This window comes from Coturnix japonica, chromosome 3, assembly GCF_001577835.2.
Source record: "Coturnix japonica isolate 7356 chromosome 3, Coturnix japonica 2.1, whole genome shotgun sequence".
NCBI classification, from domain to species: domain Eukaryota; kingdom Metazoa; phylum Chordata; class Aves; order Galliformes; family Phasianidae; genus Coturnix; species Coturnix japonica.
In genome coordinates, this window is record NC_029518.1 from 11,260,603 (window position 1) to 11,266,602 (window position 6,000).

General features: G+C 41.0%; 1 long non-coding RNA gene across 1 annotated transcript in view; it reads right to left on the bottom strand.

The window, feature by feature from the left end:
• LOC107310977 overlaps positions 1-4,561 on the bottom strand; it is a 41,824-nt gene extending 37,263 nt beyond the window's left edge. The window contains exons 1-2 of the long non-coding RNA XR_001553811.2: positions 4,467-4,561; positions 201-296 (exon numbers count right to left, since the gene is read on the bottom strand). This is a non-coding gene — a long non-coding RNA (uncharacterized LOC107310977). The remainder of the gene's footprint in view (positions 1-200; positions 297-4,466) is intronic.
• Positions 4,562-6,000: the final 1,439 nt, after the last annotated feature.

Here is a 6,000-nt window from a genome sequence, read left to right on the forward strand (position 1 = left end):
AACCAGGTCTGTGTGTTAGGGGCACCAAGGAGAAGCTGCAACCCTGCAAATGCCATTTGGGATGCACGGGAGAGCACAATCATTCACAAAGAGGTCCAGGATGGTAGTGATTCTGCTTCTGCCACAAACAGCAAATGGCTTTTAAATTAATGTTGTTGAATAAACAGCAGTAAAAGAGGAAAAAAAGGCTTGCTGCTCACCTTGAGTGCCTCTGAAACTTGGGACCATGTAGGGAAGCTCAGCTGTCAGGTGAAGCATGGGGTCAAGCAGTTTCTGAAGTCATCCATTCAGTAGTGCTGAAAAGATAAAAGATTACAATGGCATATAAGATGCAGATTACAATGGCATATAAGATGCAAGACATAATCAAATCCAATGATATGTTTCACCTAAAAGGAAGGGGAAGATCTGGATATACTGTGTGCTGTATGTCTTCCAGGAGATGAATAAGTGATTGGAAACTTATTCATACACTCCATAGGCTTCTGCCATTCACTAAATGGTGGGTAATAAACCTTATTGGATTTCATATTTTGTGGGAAATTACTCTTTCATTGCTTTGTCCCTTTAAGGGCACTCATTTAGTAAAATATTGTATAGGTTTTATTGCATCAAAAGGAATAAAAGATTTTAAATGAACGCTAATGCTCTCTCAAAGTGCAAGAGCCAGGGACTTCAAGCTAAATTCACAGCTAGAAGCAGAAATCTTTCATAAGCTTTGTGCATTCAAAAAGAAAAACTTTGGGTATAGAAGAGTCTCATTTTAACAATACTTAGGTCTCCTTTCTTCTTTTATTCACACAGGTAACCTCTCTCACCTCCCCTCAGTTTTTCTTGTCTTCAAGTTTCTATTATACCTCCTCACTCTCCTTTTGCCTCGACTCCTTTTTCCTTCTGCCCAATACACCAGTTCCAGCAAAGAACATGCAAAGAACTCCCCATCCTATTTCAGAAGTGTCTGTCTGGCACTCACCACTTGTAGTTTTCCTTTTTTTTTTTATCTCCCCACAGGCTATTTATCAACACATCTGGGAATCGCAAAATAACACAGTCTCTGTTTCTGGTATTATTGTTCCTGAGCAGGGGAAGTACCATAAAAGCAAGAAAAACCTCTTATTCCCTCAGTTTCCAAGGCTCACAACCAATTTCCCTGAGGCAAGTCAAACTGACAAGTTCATGAAGATTTCCCACGGATCTAAAGATATTGCCTTCTCTCATACTGCCAACTGCAAAGACACTTCAAACGCCTCAGTTTGTGTTTCATACAATCTTACTTTACCCAGGTATATTTTCATAGGCAGCTACTTTCTACACATCTGCCATTGCCATGCCCATCGTTCTGGCACAGGTCAGTTATACAGCATGGATGCATCTTCTCCAGGTGGTGCCTATTTTTGACTGACTATCTTGTTCTCTTCTTCATCTAACCTGATGCCATTCCCCCTTCCTTCTGCAAGTTCTCCTGCAGAAAATTTAATCATTAGAATGGCTTAGGTTGGAAGGTACCTCAAAGTTAATCTAGTTACAAACCTCCCTGGTTGCAGGCAGGGTTGCCAACCACTGAATCGAACACCACATCAGGTAGTCCAGGACCCATCCAACCTGGCCTTAAATACTCCAGGGGCACCCTCAACCTCTCTGGGCAGCCTGTGCCAGGGCCTTACCACCATCTCTATGAAAAACTTCCCTCTACATCTAATCTGAATCTCCCTTCCTTAAGCTTAAAGCCATTTTCCCCCATCCAATCACTATCTACCCATGTAAAAAGTTGATTTCCCTCTTGTAATGATGACAATTAATGATGACAAATCCAGCCTCACATGCATACACCTAACCCCTGGGAGCAAACCTGTAGGTGAACAAGCCACTGCTTTTGAGAAGCACAGTCAAGGATAATAATTCCATTTTAATTCTATTTCTCAGGCACACAACCTGATCTGCATGCAAACCAGTGACGCAGACTGGAGTTACTATCAGAGGCAAACATGCTCAGCACCTTGTAGGTCTAGGGCTGGTTGTAGCAAAGTCTTTAAAGGGGCACAGCATCCTCAGGATTTAATCATACCAAACAACATTTTTATGTTTCAAGATACATATATACAATCAAGAGCAAGCCTCCAATTAGGTAATGAAATTGCCCATTTCTGCTCTTATTCAAATCTTCTAATTCCAATTCAGTAATGAACTTTATTTTCTGTGACTTAAAGAATGATTTGCTTTGTTACACGACTCAGCATCTAAAGAAGCTTTGACAAGGAGCATACCTAGAGTTTCTGATACAAGGATAATAAATCTAATGTTGTCAAGCATGGTGGCATTTTTATTTTATTTTCAAAGAAAATTTAATCTAACTTCCCAGGGGATTCTTCTCTCATGTCATAACAAAGTCTGGCTTGTAATGGATTTCCCATTTTTCTTTCTGTCTCGAATAATGACAAAATTGCTGCAAAGGGAAGCAGCATTCTATAATATGCCACAAAATGCAAGTGGGAAGTGACAGTTGTCTCAGAATGGCATCACAGGTCTAGCATCTTAAATCTAGCATCATGGGTACTTAACTGGTTAACATCTCACTGCCATTGCTTTCCACCAGATGTGGAGCACAAGGAAAGTACAAGTAGAATAGGAAAGAAAGCAGACAACAGAGGAAAATAAAGAAAACACATAAATCAATCAGTAGCATTGAAGGAGCACACGTTCAGTTGATAAAATGTTGGTACAAAGCAGCTGAGAAACTGCTTCACAAATATTCATCTCCATATGTCATTCTACATATAAGATTTTTTTTTAAATTAAATTTATTTCAAGCAATAGTATTTAATGGAAACTGTGTATGCCTTTTGGAAGAAGGCTACTGTTATATTCCATTGTAAACCTCTATGAATCAAAGGATTAAAAACCACTTCTCTCTTCAATGACATAATTTTCTTCAACCAATTTTAAAATCCTTTCACTGCTGCAGAGCATCCTCATAAAAGTAATATTCTCTCCCATAATAGGTATGACTGGATCTATTTTACTAGCTCAAAACTGCACTGGACATTCCTTGCAGAAAGATAAGCTTATGCTCATTGTACACAAAGTCATATTTGCCACTTAAAGAGGAAAAAAAAGTGTGGCTTTTTCCCCTGTGTTTCTCATTGTAGACCTCAGGCAAGGAGTTCAGAGCTCAGTAATTAGTGGATGAGCAACCTCACACTTGCAGAAGCTCATGTTCTGTAACACTGATGGTAGCACAAAGTCGTCATGGGAACCCGGAGGTAATAGTCCTGCTTGTATCTCAGCATGCATTTACACAAATCCTGATTGGCTCTGTTGGATGTACCCTCCAACAGCTCAGATCTTTTACTTAAGAGGTCATTCCCTATCAAGCCTGATCAAGACCCAAGGTCCTTTATACAGCCCTTGTGGATTCTGATGTCTCTTCTCCCTGCTTACTGTTAACAGTACTTGCTGGGTCTTCTCCGCAGCCAATCCCAAAGCACTCAACAAGACAACTACAGTCATTATTTCCATCCAACAGGTGAAAAAAACTGAGCAACAGACAGATGCTTTGCCCCATGCCCAGTGGACATTCATTAGACGTCCACAGCAAGGTGGGTGCTGCTGGGGGCTCTTCAGCCTCACAGCCGATCTGCTCTGTGCTAATGCAGAGAGGAAGAGAGGGAATTGTGTAATTGTTCTGAAAGCTTGCCAAGCAGCTTGTTTACAGAGTTTAACTGTCTGTAGTATAATTTAACACGGGGAAAACTGTGCAGCTTTCTGTTACTTATGACATAAGGTAGCTCATTTCCTCATCCTACCATGACAGAAGAAAAGTGACCATGTGGATGGGGCAGCTACTGAATTCAGCTGAACCTCTGCCCTGTTCCTTATCTCAAGGTACCTGGGTCTCTATTCCAGGTGCAAACTGCTTGAAAAGATGCCCAGCTCAAGGGGATCCAGAATGAAAATAAGGAGGCCACATTTCCCTTGCTAGGCCAGTGTCACAGAGAGGAAGAAGCTCTTCTTGCCAGGGGCTGTTGGAAGATGCTGCTGTGAGTGGTTTCTAGCCACCCTCCTCCCATCCCTCCCACCCCTACTTTCTCTTTATTTTTGAGAGGTTGAAATATCACAGGATAAAGAGAGTGCAGCTGTGTTGGGGAAAAGAAACCAGTCACGCCTCAGCAATTTATGGACAATTTCCCATTAATAAGAGATAATGGAGTGCAGTTCAATGAATTTGCAATTGTACATTTGCTCTTTGAGAATATGGAGGGGAATCTGACAGCATTTTGCTCCTCTCAGAAATGGCATTACCATGATTTTGTATATCCCATTGTACAGAGGGAGGTTTGGACAGTCTGAAATGCTTGAACAGCCTATTAGAAAAGCGCAGGCGTATCCAGTTACTGAAATGATCCCAAATAACTGTTACTGTGAAGGAAACATCTGATATACATTATCCATGAGCTCACAGCTCCCACCTGCACATGCTCAGCTGGCCAGCACAAGGTGCAGGAACAGAGTTCTGCTGGTCTTGGTGAGCATGGGCCCGACTCGGTTCTCCTTGTGAGAGAGGCTGGAGAAAAACATGACAAGGGATGCTCCATGAGACATGAAGCTGCAGATCATGGATTTGCATGCCATTTTCATGGCAGGTCGGCATGCTTGATATATGTATATTTGATTCAAGCTTTTTTTTTAGAAAGGCTCTCCTGACCACAGCTCTCCCTCCCTTAACCTTATAATTGTCTGGAGTTACTCCACCACTTTGCACTGAAAATTAATGCAGGAGAAATACCACATTACCACAGGTAGGAAGACTTAGGGGTGAGAAGCACAAGTCAGTTGCAGAGTGATGAGTTTCTATGGGAGTTTTCTCCTAGACCTTGACACTGAGGACAAGATTCACCCCTACAGAACCAAGGACTCATAGTGCCAGATAAATCTGCTCACCTATGGCTGTTCGTCTTCAGAGTCCCTCTAGATATGGAGATACTCATCCTGGAAAGGCACATGTGTTAATGGTGCACACAGTTCCACTCAATTTCAATTTGCAGTTCTCTGGTAAAACTGACCCTTTTCTGAGTACCTTATAAACAGGGGCAAACAGAAGTGTATTTCTCATCAGTGATTTCTATACACACCCTCTGATACATGTCCTGCCTAAAATCAACTTTTCCATCACTAAGATTAAAAGCAAGCAGAAAAACCCTAATTCAAATTCATCTCTAGACTCTCAGTCTGTATTCTCTTGGAGATAATATGATTAAAGTTCCCAGTGAATTAAGTATCATCAGTTATTTTACAAGTCAACAATTATATCTGATGCCTTATTTTAGTCTTTCACTGTAGTAACATTTTGTTTGTTACTCCTACAAAATGCATTTTAAGCATTTCTCCAAAGTGACAGCAGTGAAGTGTGAGACCTCTTTTCTCCTCGGCATACTGATAAGTTATTTGCTTATAAGAGTCCAAATACAGAGGACACTGCTATCCAAAATAAATGAATCCGCTTCCTACTACCCCCCTGCACCAGACTAACTGCACTGACAAATACCATCTCAACCATTACATTTGTAATGAACTTATGAAATGTATTTCAAGTCATAAGCTTCTACAGTAAATCTAAATTTCACCGAAGTTTTGCAAGCAAGTCTTTTTTGCAGAACTCTTTGGAGTCTATTACTATTTCCTAGCTTAAAGCATCTTTTAGAAGGAAATGAAACCAGAATAAACCAGAAATAGCCAAATCAGTCCATTTTCAGGCATAGATGAAAGTGGGGTTGCAAGAACTGAACATGCAAACCTTTAATTTGAAATTTCCTCTCAAACAACTTCCCAGACGCGATCCAAGTTCACAGCACAGCCTGAAATTAGTCACATTTGGTATGATTTCCAGTTTCAGTGCAAGTCTCTCACAGCTGCTGGCATTTCCAAAGGATGCAGATTTGAGGCAATGCCACAAACAGCCACAGTGGCTGGAGTGTGAGTGCTCTGTGCTCTTTTTAAGCTGGA